At 35.7% G+C, this 27,651-nt stretch overlaps 2 protein-coding genes across 7 annotated transcripts in view; one reads left to right on the top strand and one right to left on the bottom strand.

Annotated features, from left to right (window-relative positions):
- The window catches only part of LOC147910988 (uncharacterized), a 320,664-nt gene that overhangs the window by 175,264 nt on the left and 117,749 nt on the right, over positions 1 to 27,651 (top strand). The window lies entirely within an intron of this gene.
- LOC105146922 (LIM domain only protein 3) overlaps positions 26,990 to 27,651 on the bottom strand; it is an 86,429-nt gene continuing 85,767 nt past the window's right edge. The window contains exon 6 of the transcript XR_015546011.1: positions 26,990 to 27,618. The gene's annotated coding sequence lies outside the window, so the exon portion shown is untranslated. The remainder of the gene's footprint in view (positions 27,619 to 27,651) is intronic.

Raw genomic sequence — 27,651 nt, 5'->3', positions numbered from 1 at the left:
CGGTTTATGTATTTTTTCTTTCTTATCTACGCGAATTACGTTTCCCGTGCACAATCCGCGATATTGATACGCAAAAGGATGCGGAGAGACCGTAATATATACCGTACGCGAGCGGTGAGATCGGGTGACTCGTCGCGTCATTTGGAAATTTGACGACGCGAGCAAACGAGGACAATTAAAATTTGAGCGCGTCGCCGGCGGCTACGGTGTTCGGTGATCGTTTAGGATATTGTAAACTGCTAGAGCGCGACGGGGTGAAGATAGTAGAGCGAGAGAGGCGGGAGGGAGGGTGTGCTGTGCGACGATAGAAGGGTGTGCTGCGGGGGTGCGCTGTCGCTGGATGGAGTTAAGCCGAGCCAAATGAAGTAAATAATCTGAATACCGCCCGTGCTAATTAGTTATATAAAGGGCCTCCTCGCAAGCTCGTGGCTAGGGAAGCTTATGCCGTTAATTAACATACCGAGCAAGAGTGCCAGGCGTGGCACTAGAGAGCCGGAACTTCACTTCGTGAAAGGGGGAGAGACGGGGGGGGAGGAAGCTCGAGAAACATTATCGGGACAACTTTGTCACCGCTTTCCTGCCGAGATCAAGCACGGCAGGCAAGAACCAAGGGGAATTTTGCATTTTGCGCCTGTGTTCTCTACTCCGAGGGGAAAACGCCGTGAGTACTCTTCGCGGGTAGGATCGCGAATCGCGAGCTTTCTTCCCATTCTAATTTCTGCATACTCTCATTGAGCTTGCAAAGCAGTCCGTATGTTTAAAAGGGAAGAAACGCGGGGTAAATCCTACGCGATTGCGCAAAGCTGATAGATCTTCAAGAGTTGAATCGAATTAACATACGCGGGAGAAAACGATGCGTAGATTATATCTATTATATTATATATAATTAGAGCTCTCACAAATTTACAGCTTAAATTCAAAACTTTAATCAAATATCTATACAATTTTTAATATTTATAAAAGAAAACAATGATTAATTCCATTATCTCTCTCTCTCTCTATATATATATATATATATATATTAAGAATAATGTAACGTATCCTGTGAAAGCTGAAAATGTTATATGTCGATAAATTATCAGATTAATAATACAAATTATCTGTAATATTAGTTGTTTAGTATATATAGATAATAATATATATAATATAATTTTAATATAAATATTTAATAGATATGTAGTATTATAATTATTCGATTATCACATCCGACAGTATAGTAGGATCTCACGTATAGTTTTCCACAGCAATCCGCTGAATAATTCTAAAAGTCCCATAAATACGTGCGACGATCTTCAAACGCGTTTTTCCAGGCACTGGTACACTATTCAGGATATATCTCGTAAAATGCGATTTATGCGACGTTCCAGACTGCAAGACGAGCGCGCGCTCGTTCGTGCCTTTTTTCTTCCGCCGCGGACAATTCGCAATGGCACCTAGGAATAGTATTTATGAATTTTTTAACGTTCGCGTTACGCGACAGCTCTCCAGCACCAAACCAGACGTTGTTTTTCCTCCCTCTTGTCCGCCCACCTGCAAATCTGCTTAAAGCTGCCACGGCTACCCTTTATCCGAAATGTAAGGCTGTAAATTTCGACGTTTCGTTTGTTTGAGCAACGGATTTTTTTCTGGCCGTGCTTCACGCTCACTGTCGCGCCGGAAATGAACGGCGTTTTTTTACGACGGCTTTTAAACAATTATCGCCTCTAATCTTCATTCCAAAACGTTGTGATATTTCTAAAAATTAGAATCATCGATAGTTTTAACGTCGAGATTCATGCTCAGAGATCGCGATGATAGAGAGTTACTACAATCAATTTAAAAACTCGCTCTTAATTTTACTATCAAAAAATTATTTTCTTTCTGAAGAATCGAAACGCGAGGAATTAATGCGAGATCTTACAATCCTGAAATAAACGTCAGTCACGAATTGCTTTATCCTTTTTTTAAAAAAGTATTGATCTGCATTATAGCGTTGTAAGTTCGATCATTTGTAAAAACTGAAGTCAAGTTGTAAAAGTTAATTTGTTTTCATTATTTTTAAATTCTTATTTATTATGTAAATAAAAAGAACTAATCTTTAGAAATGTAATGATTTTTGTTAAATACTGGAACATAGTGACAAATTTAAATCATTTAAATCTCATTTAATATAATTCTTTATTCTTAGTTGGTTGGGTTATATTCTTTATTCTTTGTTTACAGTAAATCACTTGAGTTTACTGAGAGGTTCTCAGAAATATAATTATTTTTTGTAAAAATATGACGTACAGTCCCTAGGTGATAACTGTGAGATAACAATTGTAACGCCATCAAGAAGATTTCACATTTGCGTAATTTAATTCTTTTCCCTTTTGCATATTAAGAAACAGCTTACAAAATTTTCGGAAGTTTCAGATTTTTTTTTTCCAGACATTAAATTTGTCTATCGAACAGCTACGCTAATCGAAGGTTTAATGGACATTAACTGTCTCGAGGGAGATCGATGGAATCACCGGGGTTGAATGAAACCTGTAAATGCAATTTTTTTATTCAGCGACGTCCGTTAGCGCTAACGATTGTTAAATCACTTCTACTTTTAACGAACCATTAAAAATTGGCGGATCGTCAATTTCGCATTCGTTAACGAGAATTTCGGGAAGGTCGGTGAAATAGCCATTAGTAACAAAAGTCTACATACGCCTCACGGAGGTATAAAAAAAGTGAGTTAAAAAATTGATGGAAAAAAATTATTTTTTTTTTTTTAGTTCCATGACTTTATCTCGTCATTTTGCAATGAATGTAATGATCTTCTAAATATCCATACTTGTCTATATTTTAGTAATTTATTTTTATCCTTTCGACAGTTCATACGCGTAGCGCTTCTCAAAGCTTCTTCCGAATTCTTCCGTGCAGCAAGTAGTGCGGGTCAATCTCGCATCCGCCGGTCGCAGGCCGGCCGGTGTGTGCAAGTCGCGAATCGCGCCTCCTTCTCTCGCTTTCTCCACGCGAGACTGTACGCCCGAAGCCTCCTCGGTAATCCTGAGTTATGGAGGATTATATCATCAATTTCGCCGACCAGGATCAGGTGCAGCGAGCACCATCGGCACAGCCAGGATATATCCGCGTATCTACACGAGACCTACAATCCCCGTTCTCCTCGTTCCCCGTTTCTCTACTCGTCGAGCACGTTAACCGCCACACACCATGCTCGGTATTTTCGCCGATTCTTTCGCAACACGTCTCTCAATGCTAGACGACTTAACGAGCGTGGATGTAAAAGTCACGTTATACCCGGCCTCGTGCTCGTCATGCCAAATTCGGGGCTCGCCGAATTGAATCGCTGATCGAAACACGCGGGCGATAATTTAGGTGGAACGTAGCGATTACCGATATTTGCAGCTGATAAAATGTGATATAATGTCGGCCGGCTGATAACGTAAATGGTTAATAAAGCATAACGAGGCGACGGGCACCGCTTATTAAAGCTCGACGCCGAGTGCCGCCCATGGAACGCACGTTACTGATTACCGGATTCAAATGCAGTTAATTGCATGGAAAAATTATGGGACGTAATTAGTATAATAAAGTGTTAATATATTAGTAAGACAGGCGACACTAAAACGTCAAAAATGATCGAGAGATTATTTAGAATTCTTTCACATAACATTGACGGTAACTTTCTCGAGTTTTTATTAATTTTTGAAATTGCAAAAATTGTTGAATACCGATGAAAAAAATCTATAATCCGACAGAAAACTATGACAGAGCGAGGGGTAGAAAGGATGGAACATCCGTCGCGTGCTTCTAAATATTTCGAGGGGTAGATAGGGCTGCCGATACTGAAAATATAAATCCGCTAATATATCGAGAGATTAGCGTTCGGACAGTAGCTCGATAGTCCATGGATCAGACCCAAAGCCAGCACCATCCCCTCTCCTCTTCTCGCTCCTAAAAAAATCCTTTCTCTCTCAAAAAGTTATTTTTTAGGCTTTACATTGATTGTATTTATTTAACTAAATTTCTTAAAGTATTGATAATTTATTAAGGAACAACGTTATGTTGCGATATATACGAACAATTCTAAATAAACATAATAAAAATAAGAAATTTTGAATTATATATATATATATATATATATATATATATATATATATTCAAAATTTCTTATATATAAATAATATATATATATATATATATATATATATATAAAATTGATATTCCATTTTTTAATATTAATATTTTTTGAGGAATAAACTCTCTTGTAGATTTATAAATATTTATATAAGATGTTTGTTGGCATTACTATATTAAATTGATTACTAAATTAATAAATGAATTATTAATATTCCAAAAATAAATATTATTAACCATAATACGTTGATGATCATTCTACCGTTATTTATCTCCTTTGTATGTGTACAATTAATCGATCTTGACATAAGCCCTACAATAAGAAGAGATATTAAAACATGAATAAATATCAAATATTAGCTAAATAAAAAAATTAAAAATAGGGTGTATGCATAATGGACAAATAAGACAGAAAATACTATATATATTATATCTTATTTGTATGCATAATGCGTTATGTTTAATTCCTATTCGTAACTTTTTTATTTCTCTAATATTTATTTCTGTTTTTAACCTGAAACTATAGAAATGTAGGTAATATAATTTTTCTCAAACTTTTTATAACGAGATTTACTTATAATGTTAGCCATAAAATGAGCCTTATAATATTAAGATTAATTTTTCTATAGCTTTAATTTAAATTGTTAATTATTTATGCATTATCATTTTGATATCTGCCAATTCGTGAAATATACATGCAATCTCTCCCTTCACGTATAACACGTGATCAACGAGTTCGAGCCGGTTCAGGGAAAGGGGGAGACAGGAGAGAGGGCGCCTAGGGTAGTGAGTTAAGGGGTGCGCGGTAGCGTCCATTTTTTCTCGTAACAATAATTTGTCGTTATCAAATAACGACGTTCGCGTACGTTGGGCTCGCCGTGCGGCTTTGCCAAATGTCGTCGATAAATGCCGACGAAATAAAATTTTACTGCCGAATAATATCCACGCGCGAGAGAGTTTGTCGCTATTGAATTCCCGGGCCGTTTCGCAGTGCGCTCCTGCGGTGCCACCGGAGCCGCCTATTCCACTTTTCGCGCCATTTTATCGCGCATATGTGCGGATTTCTACCGTAGATGCGACTCTTTGTCTTTTTTTTACCCACCACTTTCTCGTATCCTTTTATTTTTAAAAGTATAACGTCTCGTTTTTAATTTTATTTTATTACACTGATCGAAGAATCATAAGGCTAACGAAGAATTATCGGTAAATATTCGATGCTCTTAAATTCAGGAGATTGGAATAAATTGCGGCATATAAATTTTCTAAATGAAGCAATAAAGGGATAGAAAATAAAATCTTATGCACGAATTAGGGAAAATTTTTTTATAATCATGCATAATAAAAAAAAAGTGTAACGAGAACATAACGATACCGAACTATCTTAACAAAGGAATTACAGAGGGATACTGAGAGATTCTCTAAAAATATACGTTGAAGTAACACAGAAAAAACTATTCTTTTTGTTAAAGAATTTAAAATTTTGCTGGATACAGATCTGATAATTTTGTTGGACCATCAAAATATTTTTATTGGAAATTCAAGACTGGAAGAATATTCAAAATTTTTTCAGCATTGTTCATCATGTTTTTTGCATAATTATTGTAATGTTCCAACAAAAATTATTTTGAGTTCTGTATCTTAAATTTGTCAGTAAAGTCTTTTTTCGAATAACTATAAATATGGTATATATGCAAAGTTATTTTTTCTTTATTTCTATAAATGTATTTATACACACAGATTCTACTGAAATATCTAAAAATTTAGATAGCTACAAATCTGAAAATAATTACTTTGGATTATCAAAATAATTATGTAGGAGATTCAATTAGGAAAGCATGTTAAAAAAATGCTGTTAAAGTTTTGATATTCTAGCAACCAGAATGATCATCCTAATAATTGTTTTTATAGTCCAAGAGAATTATTTTCAAATCCGAATTTAATCAAATTTTTAGATACTTCAACAAAATCGTTCTTTCCGTGTGTCAAATAAAAATCTCATGTCCACATTTTTTTCATTTTTACTCCGTCACTTACACTTTAATGAATATACTTTTAATTCAATCTTTTTCTTTGCGCCTAACTTGCCTGACTTTCTAAGTTGTATGCATCCCTATGCGTTTATTTCTTCAAGTTCAGTCATCCTTGTCTTCATAGATATTGTGCGCAGAATGGAGCGGTGGTACATAGTACACCAAGAATAATGTTAATGAAATACAGATACGATCTTCGTGCGGGGAACATTCGTCGTCAATGGCGAACTATTGTCCGTGCATCCGAGTCCTCCTGCATCCTTCTCTTGTCGGCATAGCTAAACGCGCGCGTTCGCCGGCATAATTTTAAGAAGTGCGCCGTTTCCCTTCCGACGAGAAGCACGACGCATTCGTCGAGCCGAGAGGATGGGAAATGACTGCGGAAATGGAAGACCAAAGTCGCGCGTGTATTGCGATGACGGGGTCAATAGTTTCGCCGACGCCGATTTGCACTGGGAAGAGCGTCTGCTAAATAACGTGTAAACCACCGACTCCGCGGGCTCGATACGAGAAAGTTACCAACCCGCCACCCGCGCGATAAGGAATACGCGATACTCGCGAACTATGAAGATCGCGGCATTTAATGGCGCGAGTGTCATTGAGGGAGAAAATTTAAGCGTTCGCGAAAATAACGTGATCGATCTGACGACAAAACCAGCCAAATTGTCCACAGTTTTACGATTGGCGTCTTGTTCCGCATTTAGTTTATCAACAGAAATTTCAATTGAGGATAGAAAATATTGCGGCATTGATTCATCATAAATCTGTCTGAAATAACATATTTCGTCGCTGCAACAATAGAAATTGAACAATTGTGTCATTCGTGTCACGTCATTCTTCCAAAGGAAGGAGGTCAATAATTTCTCTCTCTTTTTGGGGATCAATAAGACCCTCTACAAATTTCTATTAAATAATTTATTTTGTATTATATGATTTAGGAATGTTAAAAATAATTATTATGTGAAAAAATTCTATCCCTAATTACTAGTTTAAATATATCGCTGTGATGATATCTAAGCTCTTTTTAGGACTAAATGAACTAATAAAATATCTTTGTTTTCATCATATACTGTTCTGCCATCATATTAACTTTACGTTAATATTATTTTAGACTATCTATCGTTTCCAAGGTAAAAGAATTTTGCAAAGTTTCCTGGAAAATTAAAATTATTAGCTTTAAAGAAGTTTATACGTACACCTATTGAAAATGTTATTAATTTGACCATTTTGACTTTCCGTTTCTCCGAAACTACACCTATGCTTAACTTAAATTTTTTTTTAGATTAATATCCCATCATATAGCATCATTTGACATACAATTCGATTCGAAATTCGAGGGCCGCAAGATACATAGATAAAAATTTCAAATTTTGGGGTCACTCTTTTTTTCTGCGATAAGAGTCTCGAGTCAATAGTCGCGTAAATTATTAATTATGCAAAATTAGCATTCGCGCGCGCGCCATTACATTCCGCCTGGATAATAAACGTCAAATCACGTAGCAACTCAACCTTCCGGTAGAGAGAAGTCGCTCTTCTCCCATCTCGAGAACGCAGTGACTCACTGACTGATTTTTTCAAAAGCAGTCTAATTAAGGGGTGGCTGACACAAAACGTTAATTAATGCACTCAAAAACCAAGTGCCATTAAAGGAAGAAAGTGGCATAGGGAAGTGGCGACGGCAGGGGTGGCCGAAGACTAGCGAGAGAGAAATTACCGGTGCGGCTGCCGTTTGTAAAGCACGAGCGAGACGTCGCGACGCCCGCGACGTTCCGAAGAGAGACGCCAACACCGTTTCAGGACGAGAGGTACCGAGAGGTAAGAGACAGGAGATAGGGATAGAGATTATATAGGGTGTCTCATTCTTTGTGCTGAAAGGAAAAAAACATGATGCTAATTCAATATTCCAAATTTTGATTCTGATGAATTAGATTTCGAGGTGCAGAAATAATAGGAATTTCAAACTAACATCGAACTTTCAGAATTATGAATCAATTGCGATCACAATATCGCATTTTCAGTTTAATCTTTTAGGCAAAGAAGTTTTTCTTAGAATCACATCGACCAGAGAAAAGATACGGATGCGCTGCACGAATGAAGCACTTTGCCATAAATCATTATTTCATTATTAATCTCTGTACAAAGTAAACGTAAATTAGTAATCTCGATAGATTATTTGCTTAAAATTTTACTTCACGATCATCTCAATCTTTGCATGCGTATGCGATCGCAACTAAAGGGATTTTAAATAGACTTGATTAAAATTTCAAGACTCAAGAGCATTATCAGAGTGTTTAATGTTGAAAACAGAATTTTTAATCAAATTTTCGAGAGAAGTCCCATTCGAAAATTCAGTCAAGGAATCTGCATTTGAGCGAAAACGGACAATTTTATGGAACACCCCGTGAATAAAGAAGATAGAGAGAAGGAAAGAGAAACAGAAAGAGACGGAGGAAAGGGCTTAAAAGTTGAAGCGAAAGCGCCAATAGACGCAACCCGCTCGCGAGCGGACGAAAGCAACCAACAGGCAATTCCTAACGGGTGGAAAGATATGCAAATGCGCGTGAGGGAGACCGCCGTGGGTAATGCCTGCCTACCTGGGCCGCGTAGCTGGGCGCAATAATCATTAAAAACTAAAATGCGTGTTCCTATCCCTCCGCTCTGCGTGCGAGCAAGGAGAGCGGAGCGGAGCGGAACGGAGCGGTGGGAAGAGGAGCTGGAGTGACGCGGAGTGCGTCGACCGAGGGACCAAACTTGGGTCGAGCTTAGGAAGTTGGAGCTCTCGGGGAGGAAAGCTCCCGTGCGCAGGGGCTTGGCGCTAATTTCGCAGTCGTGCGGCGAGGGTAACGCTCCGTATAGGATACCTCTGGGAGTGTCGTAGGTATGTACGTACGCATATACGTACCCATAAGAGCGAGAGATCGATTATGAATGTACGTCGTTAGGTGGTTTCTTCGGCGTCCTGTGCGTGCGACGTAATATAATACCGAGATAAACACAGGCTAAAGGGAAAAAATAATAGTTCAGATCTCATGATATTTTCCTGAAATGAATAAAATGATTATAAAGGGATTAGAAAAAGTAAACTATATGTGCGTTTTAGAGACGTTCTATCGTTTCTAGGACGTGTTTAAAAGTTATTTCTTTCAAACCTGGACATTAAGCTTGTTCATTTCAGTTGAACTTCTTGCATGACTCATCTTTTTTTCTTCGTATTAGAGAATAAAAAAGAAAATAGATGATTCTTAGTTATTAAAAGACCCAATTTAAATCAATTTCTTAAATTAAATTTTTTTTTTATTTTTAACTTTTAAAAGAGTATTATTTTTGTTTTTAACTTTTAAGTGTTATTATTATTATATTTTTAACTTAAAACTGTATTAATTTCATTCAAAATATGTTTGATTAAAAACTATATCTAATGAATCCATTTCTATGATTGATTAGTTTAGATAAAAGATAAACAGCGTTCATATTAATAGACTTAATATGATTACACTTAATAAATATCTAACAAATTATATAATTATTATATTTAATAAATAATAAACTAATCTCAAATTAATAAATTTCTTGAGTTAAACTATTTTAGTTAACGACATATCGAGTTGAAGCAGTAGCCTATCTGCAAGAATGATTAAAAATAACTCAAATTGATAATTATGCAGTGAGTTATATATTTAGCAGAGCTAAACAAGACGTTTGAAGGAGTTAAGACGCAATTGCTTGTTATAGAATGAATTAATTTTCTAATACTAATATATCTTTATCACGAAAATCGAAGAAGAACTTCAAGATTATAAATTGTATTTCTAAGTGCGACGTAGATCAAAGTTGATTTGCACTACAATTGTAACCGCATGATTCGAAATAGACGGATGAGGTGAAGTTGAGTTAGCTCAATGCCGAAATTAATAGAGGGAGAAACGGGAGTGAACGCTCTTCTAGCACTACGGAAGAACCATTAGCTCGATTAAATGATTAAACGGCGCTGTTAGCGATTTGCCACTAATTAGATCAACGAAAAGTATGCGACAACATGATTGCCTATTTAGCAAATGATTTTTCTATACATAACTTTTTTCTTTCGCGCGCTTTCCCGAATTTGTACCTCGTTTTCGCAGCCTTATTTTTTTCTAACTATTCCTTTAAAGAAGAATGAGCTCTCTATTAGCATGCCGTCAGCCGTAAGAAAGGGTTAAAAGCTCGGTAAAACTCGTGCGAGCGAGCGAGCGAGTGACGCCGAGCGAGCTCAGAGTTTCAGGATCGAAACACGGGAACGCATCGGCCGAGGCATTAAAGCGGCCAGCTCCCGGGGAACTTCATTTAAGAGTCCTTGTTTATAAACTGAAACAGGACGCGGCGGAATATAATTCCGCTTCTAATTACCCAGAGTGCTTTGCTTCTTTCACGGAAACCGGGCCGTCCCGCTCGCCGCCGGCCGTAGGACGGACCGGCAAAAGTTTCGTCCGGAGAAGGTCGACGATAATGAGAAAATTCGATCGCGCACTGGTCCAGATCGGACGATTGCACTGCGACCGACTCCATAAGTAAAAACCTAATAAATAGCCGGAAGAAGGACCGAGACATGAGCGCGGGGAACGAACTAGAGGAGCAAGAGAGAGAGAGAGAGAGAGAGGGGAGGGAGGGGAGAAAGAGATAGAAAGAAAAGAGAAAAGGGGGTGGTGCGCGGATAGAGGGGTGGAGAGTCTCTGATAATTAAGACCGTTAAAGAGAAAACGAGCGAGCGAGCGAGAGGCAAAGCGGCTGCTTTCTCGGTCGGTACAGTACATCCTTGCATCCTCGAGATAGCTAATTAATTTAATTACCGCCTTCGCCAGATTTACCTCCCGGCTTGCTGCTGTTCGCCGTCGTGCTGCACCGCACCGCGCCGACACCCGCCGTTCTCTGGTCGACGAGAGTGATTCACGTTTCACGGCTGTGGGATAACAATTCGCTCGAAACTCGCGCATCGTCAACCACCCTGGATGATTCGACTCAGTTATGACTCAGTTATGTACATATCAGGTGCCCCAGTGTCGCTAACAAAATTTGTATATAAAGCGAAATAAAAAATTATGGTAAATATTATATATTTTATTTCTTCACGCTAAAAGAATGCATTAACGTTCTTTATAAATTTTAAATTATATTTGTATAAAATAAGGCAAATGTCCCAATGACTGAACTAAAATAAAAAGGCATAATATAACAAGTTTTATATTATTATTGATTATCTATTAATTAGTGGCATTATAAAAGAAATTAATATCCTCAACTTTTTTATCGGTCATCGAAAAATACTTTCATATAAATTTAAAAAAAGAGCACTTAAGTTTTATTGAAATTTTATTGATGTATTACATCTATCTATTGTATCAGTAACTGTGAATTTCTAATAAAATATATTTTTAAATTTAACTTCCAGTTTCTTATAATTAATAATAAAAAACACTATATGTTTTGATAAATAGAATATTTTAACGATACAATTTAAACTTTGAAAATGTAGACATTATTGCTGCATTCGGTTTCGATACTGACTTATTACTTCTGTCTTTATTACTCATTATTTATGAATAATGTCTTGAAAAAGGATAGAATGGAGCTTACAGAATATAAGCATCAAAAATGAACACAGCCAAAGTCTTATATTGAGAAAAAAGTCTATTAAGTTTTAATAAAAATTTGTTTGAATATTTATTAAATGTAAATATATGTTTATTTAATAAGAGTCATCTATTTTATTTAACTATCACTTTTTATTTAATAAATATTTATTTATCGTAAGTAAATATAAATTTGGTATTATTCAAATATATATTTACTAAAATTTAGTATCTACATTTTTTCTCAATATACTCAAGTTTGTAAAAAAATGAATAAAAATATAACTGTACCTACGAAATTTGAGATGAATTTTTTTTGCAATAAACTGCAATTAGAATTATGTTTTTATTACTTATTTTAATACTAAATATTTAATTCTTCTTTTTGATCTGACATTTTTTACTATTAACAAGTACTTTTTTTTATCAATTACAAATATATATTTTTTGTAATTTTTCAATCATTAGACATATTCAGTCATTAGGATATAATTTAATTTACTTAATAAAGGCACTATTTAATTTGATGACGATTGTTCCTAAAAAATAAAAATATTTTTTACATTATGAAGAATATAAAACATATTTTAATTACGAGAAGAAAAGAATAACTTTGGAAGTTATTTTAAAAGTTATTTTATTCGATTTTTTGAAATACATAGAAAGACGCATATTCCCATTAAAATCTCGAGACCGATTTTTTCACTACGTTACCGCTGACAAAGTAAAAATGCAACCAAAGCATCCATGCCAAACATTGGTATTTCGAGTGAACGCCCATGGTGCGTATGAGATCATATAACGAACCGTAACGGTCTCGGTAGGACTGGCCCGTTAAATTTAATGTTTATCGACGATAGCGGCCGTAAAATTTAATTAATCTAAAACTGATTATGAGCAGCAGGATGGAAGGGGGAGGGAGGGGGAACGCTGATTCCATCGGCGGCGATCGGCCCATAAGCCCCACGGATGACCAACCATAACCCTTCGAGTACATTTTACTTCACTCCACGGACCTGACACGGCAGACGGCAGCCAGAATAACGATTTGATCCGTTCACTACCATCAAGAGGCCTATATCTATTTAATCTGTATGATCTTTATGCGGAACGATCTATAACGATTCTTGCATTATATATGTATTTACGTTCCTAGATTAATTATAATTTACAGAAATGTTTTCGAAATTCAAAAAATTGCGTGGCGCGATGATAAATCGAATCAAGTCGCCATCGTCTCGCCTTTTACTAATTCTGGCGACCTACCAGCCATAATGTCCCCAACATGCTCCCCTGGGTGACATGAAAGCGTTCCCTTTAACAACGACGAATCGAGCCGCAAGATAGGCGATAATCTTACCGCGATTACGCTAAGGAGACCGAATAATTACGTGCGGGCAATTCGATTTTAGGCTTCGTTCCCTTGATCACGATAAAATATCCCTGGTGTCTCGCCTCTCGTTGTCAACTAATAAATCCAGACTCTAGCAGTAACAACAATATCAGGGATTGGAAGTAACGCCGTTATTTTTATCGTTACTTTTTATAATAACAATTTGATAATAACGTTGCAATTTTTTATGACGTAACAATAACTAATTTAGAGCAAAGGTTTAGAAAACATTATTTTTGGAAAATATTTTGTGATCATCACGCGTTGTTTATTGAAAAAAGGTAACTCCTTACCTGTTAAAATAACGAGTAAAAGTAATAAATCGACACATTACAAGTATTTATATAATAAAGATTTTTATTTTTTTCAATAAAACGTATAATGGTCACAAGTTACTTCTTAAAAGTGATAATTATCTCAAGAAAGATTGTCTCAATCTTAGCTTTTAGTTAATTATTGTTATCATTACACGGAAAGAATTTTTTCTGAAAATGTGACAGTCGTGGGACAACATTGTATTTTGAAGACTTAATGTAAATCTCTCTCATTCATTAATAAAACTATAATAAAGTATAAAATAAGTTTGATCAATTTTACTGAAGTGCATAGTAAAAATCTTTAAAATATGTAATGCATCACAATTACCATATTTTCAGGGTAAATTTTGGAAGAAAATTCTTTCCGCACATAAAAAAATATCATCATATCGTTATTATAGAAAGTAATGGCAAAAGAAATGGTTTCCTATTATTTTTTTTAATCAATTCGCGTAATCGTTGTTGGAAAATTTGATAAAAAATAGGATTAAAATTAATTTTACAGAATAAAAATATTTTGTATTTGTGTTAAACACCGGTTAACAATTTAAAAAAATTTTTTAATATATCTGAGTGTTAATTTAACGTGATTGCGTCATTTGAATATTTTGTTAAATTGATATATTTATCATTTCTTAGCGTTAACATAAATAAATAAATGATATATTATAAAAATAATATATTTTAAAACATACATTTTTATAGATAAAATAAATGAATAAAACATATAAATTTATCTATTATATTTATTTATTATAAATGTTAATTTTATTGAAAAAATACTTCCACAAATTGCTTCCAAATTAAATATTATATTTTTTGTATTAATTTTTCATATAATATTTGTGTTATTTTCTAATACAATATATTAATTTTGTGTTAAATTAATATAAAAAGAGTAGACCATTTGAGACACGTAAAATGTGCTACATTTAATATTTTTTCAACTGTATATAATACTTTCGATATCTACGTGGATTTATTAGAACAGAGCTGAAATTTCCAAAGCTGAAATTTCCAAGCCGTCTCCATAAATTCGATCATTTTCTCGAACTGACAAGGCACATTTCACGTGACTAACTCTTGCCGACTAGATGCGAAAAACTTGGTAAAAACGCCGGCACGTAGCGGGTGTTAAAATTAACGACGCAGTAACAAAGTATTGTAAGACTCGATGCCACGTGCTTTCGTGCCGTACGCGTAGTTTCAACCAGACCGAAACCCGACGTAAAGGACGATGTTATATTGCCGAGCCGCATCGCGGTGATCGAAATCAAATGTTTCCAAGTAGCCGGAGCCGTGAACGCGAGCAGAAAATCTACGAGTGGTAGGAACTCGAAGTGAATAGACGCGGCGGGAATCGCGGTGCTTCGAATCTGACGGGCTCGTAAGCCGTTTGCCCTTATCGCCCATCGTCCGTTAAGAGCCCTTGGGTACACCAGAGGGATACGTATGCCTCGTAGAAGACAGAGGAAACGAGGTATTCCAAGATCGTTAAGAGCACGAACTGCAAGAAACAGCGAAACGTGCATTCGTGTGAGATAGCTATAGTTCGAAAGCCGAAGAGAACCACGTTTCTGAAAATTATACGGAAAGAATAATTTTCTTGAAGTACTTAAAAATTTAACTAGATCTGTGAAAATAATTTTGTTGGACTATCTAATTACGTAGGAAACTCAAGCATGATGAGCTGCAAAAAAATATTGATACTAGCAATTCAGAGAGTACATAAACATTGATAAATTTTTACTTTTCTCATATTAATCTGAGAAAAATCATTTGGAAGGTTCTTATATCTCATCACGAGAAAATGTGAATTGTTATAAAATATTGTTTTGTATGAATATCGTTTAACATATTTTTTTTCTTTTTTATTAATTATTCTTCACGAACTTTTAAATATGCAATTCAGTAAAAATGTACAATAAAACAACGTTACGTTAATTAAAATTTTTATTTTTTAGAAATAATGCCATAATATATTGTTAATAATAGTGATTTTAATTGGGGTATATATATATATATATATAAACATCCCCACAACGACAGGTGTCGTTTACGTAAAAAAAAAATTAGACGATTATTCCCGAGTTAAATTGATTTAATAGAGTGTTCTTACATTATAATATCTTTTACGCTGATTTCAAATCCGTTTGCCTTTTAGGAGAGCAAGCCTTTTTGAAAAACATGCATTTCAAAATTCTATTTCTGCTTAAATGTAAATTAATAGATATTGAATTTAATATGCTTTTTTACTCATTCCAAAAGATTAGAAAATAAATAATTTTAATTAAAAAGTTATCCATACAATGAATTGCTGTTAATAAAATATATGTTTTTAAAAAGAAATATGTCGGTTTCAAAAAATTTAAGCCCACAAGATTAATAAATTTCGATTTTCAGAATTTCCAGAGTTTGCATAAAAGTACATAAGATCATTTAGTCAAAATTATCCACTTAACAAAAGCATTGTCTATCAATGTAATTATTTTGATCTTTTAACAAAAAATATTTTCAGATCTGTATTTATAACTAAATATTAATTTTAGATACTTTAGCAAACTATTCTTTCCGTGTAGTAGCATAGATGATGATTACTTCCACGATTTAGGATCGATTTCATCGTCCTGGTTGGAACACTTTATTATATTTTTGCGACGAGTGATATAGATAATTTGTATGGTGCGACGGAAATCAAGATGATTGTATCTCAATTCGCTAATACGCGACGCATTAAACTTGAGTAAGTGCGGATATACATTTGCGATAAAACGGCAACCAGTAGACGAGGAGAGAAAGGAGCGAGGAAAAAAATATTCGAGGAAATGGCGATGTGGGAAGGAGTGGAAAATGCGGCGAAAATCTCGAAGCAGGTGACAGTGAAAAAGTTCGAGCGACCATTTGGATCGTAATACGCGGTAATGCCGGTACTTAGCGGAGTATAAATAAGCGTTAAATCCGTGCTTAGGAGCCTTAATCTGTATTTTTTTCCCCGAGATGCTTGCCAGAATATATTATCACTCGGGGGACCTTATCGCGGATGGCGATAATGGCGCTAACATATATATATGTACTTGAATAAATATAGCGATGGGAACTTCTTAAAGGAATAGACAAGGAGCGAAGTCCTTTTCTTGTGGAAAATCTCCCTCTTCCGGCGTATCCATTCTATCGAGCCTAATACGAGAGCTTTCGTAAACAGTATTAATGTCCCGCCAGAGCATCTGGCATCATTCTTATTCTCTAATAGAGACGCATTTCTTCCAAAGCAGAAAAAATACCTTTCGAAAATTAAAAGCTATAAAAAGACTCGAAATCACGGATGTGAATATGATAGAGAAGTAACATATAATATCTTTCTTTGTTTCCAAATTGTTTAGAAATTATAATTTCTAATATGATATGCATATGCTTTGAAGAGAATTTTAGAAATTTTGAGAAATTTTAGGAAATTTTAGGAAATTTAGATAATGCTACTTCCATGCTAATTATATTCTTTTGCTATTTTGACATTAAAGTTGTTACAATATTTTTGCTTATACATACATATGAGCATAGTTAATTTAAGAATAATTTTTTTCTGTCTGTTTATATTTTTAGATACATCAAATATTGTTAATGATACTTCGACGAGATGCGCTTTACGTATAGATTTAAGTTCGAAACATGGTACGGGAGATGACCCATGTTGCTAACGACCGTCACCAGACCAGGGTTGTTAACTGCTACTGGGTTCGGTCGTCTTGGTTGATGTGGTGTCTCTTCCACGTGGAAACGAGAGTGGGTGAGAGGGTGGAAAAGAGCCACCCGGTCGGAGGCTGTCGGGAGAGGAATGGCTAAGCTATTCGGAACAATGTCTTGTTAGGCGGTTTGCTTTGAGGTAATCGCCGGGAAGACCCCGGCAGTCGTTAGACTTTCCCTCGCGGACCTGTTTGTTTCGCGGATAATTGCCCACCGATACTCGACTCTAGTCCCTCGTAAAATCCGTGAATGGTCCTCCCCTTTCGCCGTCTTCGGGGGGTTGAAGGAACAGTGACGAATGGACGGATGAGGAAGCAGAGCGAGGGAGAACGATGAACGCAAACTACCATTCACTTACAGACAATAAAATCTGCGGCAGGAAGTTAGAACGGTTTTCGTGTCGCAATTATCTGATGAAATAGAAATATCTAATATCTAAAGAAAACGCATTAAAAAAAAGAGAGACAAAGAAACTTAAAAATGTTTTAAAGTATCTGTGGAATATTTCTCATTTCTTGTGATATTTAAATATTATTATCAATATTATTCAATATTTGTTAAAAGGATTTTTAATATAGAAAACAATAAAATAAATAAATCAGTTTTGGATAAAAATGAATTTAATCCTTAATTTTGAATCTTTATTTTATTTTTATTTTTATGGTTTCGCTATAGAGAATTGCACTCAAAAACAGAAAACTTTTAAATGATTTTAAGGCCTGTAGAAGCACCCATTTACACATCATAATATCAAATACCCCGGTTTTCGAGTGAACTCGATGGGTCTCGAGAACTTCCGTCGAGAGACCATTACGAAGCAGCATAAATACTCGGTCGCCAGACTTCAGCGCTTAAGTGGCGAGACAGTTAGCACCGTCGAGACTATTAATACGCATCGGTAGATCGTTAGTCCGTATATATTCCCGAAGGTAATATTCTTAGTTTGTCTCGCCGGCCCATATCCTCGCGCGTGAAATCCTCCGCAGCAGCCACCAAACGGTTATCCTCGCTGCGGTAAAGCTCCTACCCTGCGAATGGTACTTGGTAATACGATAAACGAGACTTCGGAGATTTGGAGTAAGGAAGTTAGTCTTAACGTCCCTCCTTCCTGCTTATGCATGATTATTCGATCGACATGTTAACTCTTTTCAAAGGTATACAAATGAACAGTAAAATTTTAATTCTCAGTTAATTATCTATCTCTCATGTTAAGTTCAAATTCAGACAGATATTTATATTTTTAATATGATTTTAACCGCACATTCTTATTTCTTTCATATTATATGTACAAATTTTATTTTCTTTTAATCCTCTGAACCTGACGTATAACATTATTATTGCTAGATATGTAAGATTCATTTAATTTATTTAATTAAATCCACTAATTAATTTCAGGGAACCATGATGAAAAAGATTAGGACACAATAGATTTGTCACGGATTTTCTCCTTTAACATGATAAATTTATATAAAAAATAAATGCCCAAGTGTTTTGTTGAATTGGACTTGCAAATAGTATTTTTTAAAAATAAAAGAATTGTGAATTAATTATATAGAAAATTGAATTTCGATGAAATAAATTAGTTTTCACATAATGTAGCTTATATAATGTGGTGATCAAAAGATATTATAGACACAAAATTCAATAATAGCTTTTTAACTGATTATGGTGCCAAAGGTGTTCTGTACGTGACCACATGTTTTATACATAGTTCAAAAACCACGCAATGAGCCTTCTATGATATTTTTAACAAAGGTTTGTAAAGTTGGCAAATGAAAGTTAATAAGATACGACGCGATATTTCATGCGCAAAAAATTAAAAAGTAGTAAATTTTTTTCCCGTGATTCAATTTATGTATAATAAATCATATTTAATTTAATGTTAAAATCTTGAACGTTTCAATTGCATTTCAGACCATCTTCAGCGAAATACAAAAAAGGAAATCCTCCACACTTTCAAGTACAGTATATACAGAGAGCTAATCAAGACTCAATGTCAGTCAAGATTCGAACGAAGATGCAAATGCCTATGAATTTTTTTAATCAACAATTAGGAATTGTATAAAAAAAATACGATATTTTTTGTTCACATTATAAGTTATATTATAGTTGTGAAAATTAACTCATTTCATTCAGATCCAATATTTTCTGTATAATTATATATGGTATCCTTTCACACACATATGATAAAAAATACTATAATATTTACAAAATTCATTCAAAACGCACGACATAACTTATTTTCGATTTAGTTATTGAAGGAGATGAAATCCGTGACGATTCAATTGTATCCTTTTCTTATAAGTATAAAATAATAATCCAAATTTTTGTAACTAACACAAAAAAAATTGAATTATTTGACATTGTTGATAAAGCTTTATAATTGGAGGTAGGTCTAATAGATTCACCGTCAACTTCAGAAAGTTAAACAAAAGACTGATAAAACTATAAAATTTGAAATTTCCCATCAATAAAATTATAACATTTCAAGAAACTAAAATCGAATAGAAGGCGAACGCAATTTTAAATTTATTTTACTTTAGCAATTATTTGTAGCTTATTTATATGCAAACTCGAGGTTGAATTTTCCGAATCGAATTCACGTTTGGATTTAGCTCGAAAATATTTTACAATAGGTCTGAGACGACCTGTGTAACATAACCAATAAATGATATGACGAAAATGTTGGACAATTACAATATACATTTATAGGCTTACGCGATCGAAGCTCGCATAATTATAATTTTCTACCAGTGCGCGCGCGCTCGCGGAAATCCGGCAAACGGAATATTACAAGCATCGAGCATGTACAATTCGGACTTCATCACTGATTTATGTAACCGCGATATAACGATGCTATTATATCGGACATAGAAACGCATCGTTGCATTGATTATCAGGAAATAGTATGCAACAATTTAATATGTACATCGTTCAATCAGTCTCTCTCGCATGCGCAACAATTATTTCCACATTATTCTACATCGTATATCCTATTGTGTTCTATCTATCTAAGTCTGCACATATGTCCGATGGATTAACTATAGCTGCACTGCCATGATCGACATAAACATATATAATAAACATGTTTATTAAACCTTTGATGTATTATTAATTTTCACCTTACACGATAATACCGTACAATGCAATTGGATAATTATCAAATGTTTCACATCATTTCAAATCTCGGTATATTGATATCTGCAGAATTGTAGAGTAAAATTGTAGAATAAAATAAATGCATTTAACGAACGCGGGAAGGGCTTCTTGCATTATTTTCTCTACTCCTCTGAGAAAGTTGAGAGAAACGTTAAATTGCGAAGTTATATCGGAGCCGCGATCGATCTTCACGATGTGCTCCCAAAATAAAATCTCGCCTGCGATCTGCGTCACGAGCTGTGGTGGACGAAATCAGGACGCGAAAAACGAGATTCCATAAATAATTTGGCGGCGCAGGCGTCGGACGTCACGGTGCGGAAAACGAAGGATAGCCGATATCGAAGGGCGAAAGGCGTGAACCTAGATCGGAGATCCCGTGTCTGGGATAAGAGAGCGTGAGAGAGAAGGACGACAGACGGCCATTAATAAAGCGCGAAATCCAACGGTCATGCGCCAATCAGCGATCGTGACAGTAGTCACGACGTAACAAGTATTTCCCATCAGCGCATTCCGCATGCAAGGTCGCTATCCCGGATCGCAAAACGACCTCTTCTACGTTGATTAGCGATACGCGCAGCCCCGTCCTCTTTCCGATCTCGCGGCGGGATTAATCGGGCCGAGTGCCAACAATCGAAGCTGTTGCAGGCCCTACGAAAACGTGTATTTGTATTGTGCAATATGATCCAAAACGATCATATTTTTCACCATTGTATCCTTTTAATAATAATTCTTTACAGAAATATATATCACTTTGATATTGAAAGAAAGTAATTAATCACTTGTTTTTCGTTTTAAGTATTGAAAATACTGTTGTTTGGTACTTTTATTAGGTGTTGGAATTAATTCGTAGCGTTTTTAAATGAAAGAATGTTATTTATTTCACATGAGCATTAAAAAATACATTAATGAAAGTACTTCCCATCACTTGTAAAACGCTACGAATTAATTCCAACACCTAATAATATTTCATAAGTATGTAATTAATTGCTGTCTTTCAGTAGTAAATTGGCCAGTATTACGTTTCTGTAAAGAATGATTTTTGCTTATCAAACATATTACAATTCGTTCATCATGCTTTTTCATTTTTTAATATTATAATTCTATAATAATTTTGATATTATAATCTTTGTAATTAGGTAAGTTAAAATTATATTTATAAATCCTTGGAATTAAATTAAGAGTATACTCACTTCACTTACATATTTCTTTTCTTATTTAAAATTCTATTTCTGATCATTGATTACTGGAAAGAATTCGAAGAAAGACCTATATTCTGTAACTCTTCCCAATAATATCGGTATCATTACATTGTCGTAGTGCAAGTTTTATACATATAAAAAAATTGACAATATAACGATACTAACATTATTGTTTTGTTAAGAGTTACAGAACAAATGCTTCGATATTTTCATTGAGAAAAAATTAATATCATATCGACCAATTGAGACTTAAAATAATGAAACATTTGATAATTATTCAATTGCATTGTGCAGTGCTATCGTATATGAAAATTGAAAATATATTAAAAGATTAATAAATATATTTATTATGTATGTTTATATCGATCATGACAGTTATAGTCAGTCCCTCGGCATATATTGGCATATGTAAACTTATAATAAAAAGGATTTTTGAAATATGATTTTATGAAATACTTTTAGGACTGTATAGTACCTTTTTAAATAAGAAAGTAATTAAATTAATTAATTAAAGTAATTAAATTAATATGCTTTATTTTACGTTGAAAAATGATGAAATAATGTATTATCACTTTGTAAAGAATTAAAACGTAATGTATATATAATTTTAATACCGTCTACGTCGAAGGAAGTGAATTTAGAGATATATCGCGACACAATTAAAATTAAAATACCGCAGACGTATCGACCTGAATCCACCTCGCAAGGTACATTTACCTCGTACTGTTCGGTTCTTTGGGAAAAGGTCACCAGACAAGCGTTTCGCGACGAGAAAATGACGATCAAATAGCCCTCGTAGAATCTCCTTTCCGAAATTCCCCTCATAAACTTCGCTACCCACTCCTCTCTATGCTATCGTCATATCGCTATTCACTACCAGCCCCTCTAGCACTCCCGATTTTCCCCGCGTGCCAACGCACGTTTGTGTGCACACACGTGACAACACCACGACATACCCTAAATATCGAAGTAGATTTCCTGCGCCTTGATATGATTAATGCTTTACTCTCAGAAGATAAAAAGTGATCGAGAGAAGAGAAGGCGAGAGGGGAGAAAACGATGGAACGAGAAGATCCAGCCAAGAAAGTGGGGTAGAAAAAGTAAACAATGGGAGAACAGACGAGATCGCGATGGGAGATTAGCTGCAAAATGAAGAACATGGAAGAACATTAATTTATAATATATCAAAAATTTTTTTAATTATCGCCTATAAAATGAAACAATTTTAACCGTATATTTGCAATTTTTTCCTTAGAATTTGTTTATTCCATCAATTTGTTTATTCAATCGTACAAAGAAAGAATGGTTTTGCGCTAAAATATCTAAAATTTTAGTTAAATACAGATTTGAAAATAATTTGATTGACTATCAAAATAATTATGTAGGATGGGTAAACTGATTGCTTGAATATCAAAATATTTTATAACATTGTTCATCGTGCTTGAGCTTTCTACATAAATATTTTGATCTCAACAAAATATTTTCAGAACTGTATCTAACTAAGTTTTTAGATAGATATTTCAACAAATTTTCAGCGTTCTTTTCGAATACAATATCTAATTCCGAAGACTATAACGTGTAATGCCTTTTGAATTCATCTTCAGGGATAAGAGACATGAGAAATAAAAAAAAATGTCAGTGAAAAACGAAAGAAAGGAAGGTAAGGCGAAGGAAAGAATGAAGGAAGAGGAAGAATCATCGGCGAGGGTTACGGGGGTGTGCAAAGAGGGTAGGGTGCGAGGAAGAACTGCAAGAGCACGATGGAAGGGAATCGTTTGCGGGGGCCGCCAGTGGTCGGCCGTCGTACGCTGCAAATCCCCGTCAACCGCATTCAATTACGATGTTATCGCGAATACAGATGACGGTTATTTCCTTCGGTACACCCTATACATAACGCGCAGCCCTACGGCGTCGACTCCCGCGCCCAAACCGAAGGCCGTAGAGGCTCTCTCTGTCTGTGTATAGCTCTTACGTACTAACGACCAAACCGTGTGATTGTTTCAGGATGTTTCAGAACACGGTCCCTGAAACTCGATTTTCGCCGACGATATTAAGCGATTCCCTCACTTCCTATCTCGATCCGCTCTTGAACGTTCATCTCAAATGAAATCGTTAATTCTTTTTAGAATTTTTTTTTAAATTAAAAAAATATTATGACCAAGTCGAATCGAGATAAGTAGACATTTTATTACAAAAGTTCTGTTTACGTTAATGAAAAGAGATGAATCTTGATTTATCTCTTCAATTTATTTTGAAGGCTTGATTTCCGAAAAACTGTTGATTGCATCTTAAATACAGTTTAATCTTTAGAGAATCTATTTTTTTTTAAATTTTATAATTTTTTCTTAAGTAAGATTTGTAATCATTCATTGTTTCATTTTATTTCTTGTTTCAAAAATATGACATTCTCTTTCTTCAGCGCCGCATAGTGGTTTTCTCCTGTAAAGATCAATAAACTTTTATAATATCGTATTAGCAAAATACTTTTTATTTTTATATTATACTCAGAGAAAAACATAACTATACAAGTTTTAGTAGTAACTATACAAGTTTTATATCAGAATTAATGTACACCGTTGAATAAACTATTTTATAATTATTACTATAAAATATTTGGTTCAACTACACACACACACACACACACACACACGCGCGCGCGCGCGCGCGCACACAAACACAAATACGTGGGTTAGCAACAAGTAATCCAAATATACATCATCTTGATTTTTAAGAACAATATTAAGATTCACTTATTATAATTAATTCTATATAATATAAAATTTGTATAGTCGTTATCTATATAGTTGCTAGCATTATTTTTCTTTGAGTGTATTTATATGTTTCTCTTATATTTCATATTTTACTGTTTACACCTAATAAACCCCAGAACAGTTTGGCAATTATCATGTTACTTCGACAATGCGCTTTCGAATTCCGATTCGATGAATTCGCCTTAGAAGTTCTTGAATTCAGTGTTAGCCGCTTAATGTTTTCAAGACGATAAAACTTGAAATATGACTCTCGGTTGCAACCCGAATCTCATTCATCCGCACTATGAGAGTATGTGCGGATCATAGACGAAATGCATCCTCGCGTACATCCCGTTGCAATCGTTTCCGAGAAAATCTCCATAAACTCATGAGATACTTGACATTCTTCTTCATTATCTACATTGTATTCGAAACGACGAGCGTCTTTAGCAGAAGAATGTCGATACGAGAGGAACGCCAGCAGAGATGCCTTGAACAGGGAAAAATGGACCAAGTAGATTAATTGGAACCTTCCATCTTTCCACTTTTTTTTACTCTCTCTCTCTCTCTCGTCGAAACAAACACGTGCTAGAAGGAGACAAGTAATGAAAGAGAGATGAGAGAAGTGCAGAGGGACAAGGGCGACGGAACGACGGGATGGCCCGGGGGCGAGTTTTTTGCCGAACACATAATGCATAGCGAAGGATGACACCCTTATCTCGTGATCTTTAATTCCGTGAGTCGCCGCGAGGGGGTTGCCGCCGCGTCGTCATTTGTCGGTGGCACTGCGACGGAATCGGGGGATGGACGAGGGGGGAGAGGGGGTAGAAAGAGAAAGGATGGGGCCCGCCGGTCGGGCGGATAAAACCGCCACCGCTGTTAACATCACTGTCGGATACGAGAAGGGAGAGGGGATTGGAAATTGCCTTGGCTGATTTCATTTCGGGCCAGATTATTTTAAGGGGTTCCGTTCTCCCTTTCGTTCCTAGTCTCGCACCGCCCTTGGGCCCCCCCTTGCGTCGCCGCCGCCCTCGTCTGCCTTCGACGTGATTAATGCGACTCTGGACGTGAACGCTGACGATGGTGTTGGTGCTGGCACCAACTGTAGTGGCAGCGGTGGTTTGAGGGTTGAGATGACGAGTCGCGGCTACTCGCGCGACGTCGGATTAATTCGCTCGAACACGCACCGGAAGCGAGCCGAGATTGTTAACCCCTTCCGGCCCAAACGCATTAAAGGTGGATATTATTTTTGATAGCATCTTCGCCGATGAATAGCGTGGAGAGTACGAATTAAAACAACTTCTGAGCCGTTCCCATAAAAATTAATTAAAGTCAACTGAGTCTCCTAGTGCTATCTTTGAATTGCATCACATAATTTATTATGTTGTAGAGTTTATTAACCCGAGAAAGTATGATTTTCAACTGAAAAAAAAAATCAATAGCATTACGTGCCCAATGTAATTCCACCATATATATATTGTTAGATATCAAAAGAACAATGGTAACTCAATTCCTTAAGTTAAATAACATTTATTCTTTTTAATTTCCATGTGTCAAAATATAAATCAAACTAGTTCTGCGGTTAGTTTTAAAGTAAACAACGTCTGTACTGACGTATGCACTTAGTAAATAATAAACAAAAATTAAATCAAATTTAATATATTTAAATTAAATTGTTTAATTCCATTGTTTTAATTAAATTAACGATATATTAAATAGAAGCAATGGCGATTTATGGAAATTGTTAAAAATAATTCAAATTTACAGAAATCTAATACTGGTCACTGTAAGACAATAATTATTTATTAATTATTTATTTTAAGTATTAAAAGCACTGATGTTCTCTAATATTTCAAAAATAGAAATTAATTACTATCTTTCATTAATAAATTGGTTAGCATTAGATTTCTAAGGTGGATATAATTTAACATTTAATGCGAGTTTAACAGTGTGCATACAGACGCGTTCTTTCTACTAGGTGGGGTGAAAAGTAACCTCCTTGGGAATGAAAAAAATTTTTTTCTTATGCAGAATCTCGCCCAAAATATGGCGTGTTCGCTCAGTACTAATCTTTGTAGCATCTGCTAGCTCGCGCACCTTCACTTTCCGATCAGCCAACACCATTTCATGTATTTTTTTGACATTTTCCTCGGTAACCGCATCGGAGGGCCTGCCGCTGCGGACTTCATCGGTAGTGGAGTTGCGGCCACCACGAAACTCTCGAAACCAATATTTGACGGTGTAATCTGACGGAGTATTAGCCACATAATATTTATCCAACTTTTCTTTTGTTTCCTTCGCCGTTTTGCCTCTCAAAAAATAATGTTTTATGAGAGAACGAAAATCGTTTTCGCAAACACGTCAACAACAATCAGCTCTCAAAACAAAACTAAGGGCAGTATCGCACTGCCACTTGGCATGTCTGCCTAAATATGAACGGACTACAAGGCACCATAAACTTTTTTGCAGTAGTGGCGCATTCTGGCGGTCAAGGAGATTACTTTTCACCCCATCTCAATGCTTCAGGGAAAGTCCCGGAACGTTAAACAAATAACAATTCATTACCATCTCTCTTCAATTGTAAAACTAGTAAAATCCATCAAACAAAGCGATTTCATGATTTGGGTTGTCATAAGCTTTAACCGAACAATTAATTGCAATACATTTATTAGACCGAACGACAGTTTTTCTTTTTTTTTTTTTTATAGCGAACAACGGATGTAACGGCATGACGCGACCGATTGCGGGTCACTCGGCGCGCAATTCTAAAAATGAAACAGCCCATCGAGCGAAACGACCTCGTAACGCAATCGCGGCAGCATAAGTTTTCAGTTATGAGTTCGCTTCCGCGTCGTAACGGAGCCGCCCGGCGTTTTCGGAGGCGCGTATCCGCGAGTTTTAAGGAGTTCTACGTCCCATTATAAAGTCTTCACCGCGCATAATACCATTCGGCTCTGCGGGCTGGCGGGCATTAGGGAAATCGCGTTTCCACCCTTCTCGTATTAGCTTGGCGCCACGAGAAAGAGAGCCGGCTACCGTTTCTCCTCCTTCAACTCCCTTCGTTCCCGCCATACTGCGTTCACGCGTTGAATGCGACCTTCGATCGGATTTGGTGAACTTCCACACGCCGGGACTTACCTCGATTTCGACTCCTCATGGCACCGCAAAAAGACAGATTGTCGGATGGGGAGTGGAACGAAGAAGCTGGAACAGAGGAGAGGGTGATGACGAAGGTGGAAGAGGCAACGTCCCAGATGTGGAACGCGCATAGGATCTGCCGGTACGTTGGAGATGAAGTCGTAGATCCTCTCGACTGGAAATGAAAAACGCTCTTGGAATACACCAG

This window comes from Acromyrmex echinatior, chromosome 1 (genome assembly GCF_024713525.1).
Source record: "Acromyrmex echinatior isolate Ae372 chromosome 1, ASM2471352v2, whole genome shotgun sequence".
Classification (NCBI taxonomy): domain Eukaryota; kingdom Metazoa; phylum Arthropoda; class Insecta; order Hymenoptera; family Formicidae; genus Acromyrmex; species Acromyrmex echinatior.
The sequence above is the reverse complement of the archived record's forward strand: the minus strand, read 5'-3'. Positions and strand labels throughout refer to the sequence as shown.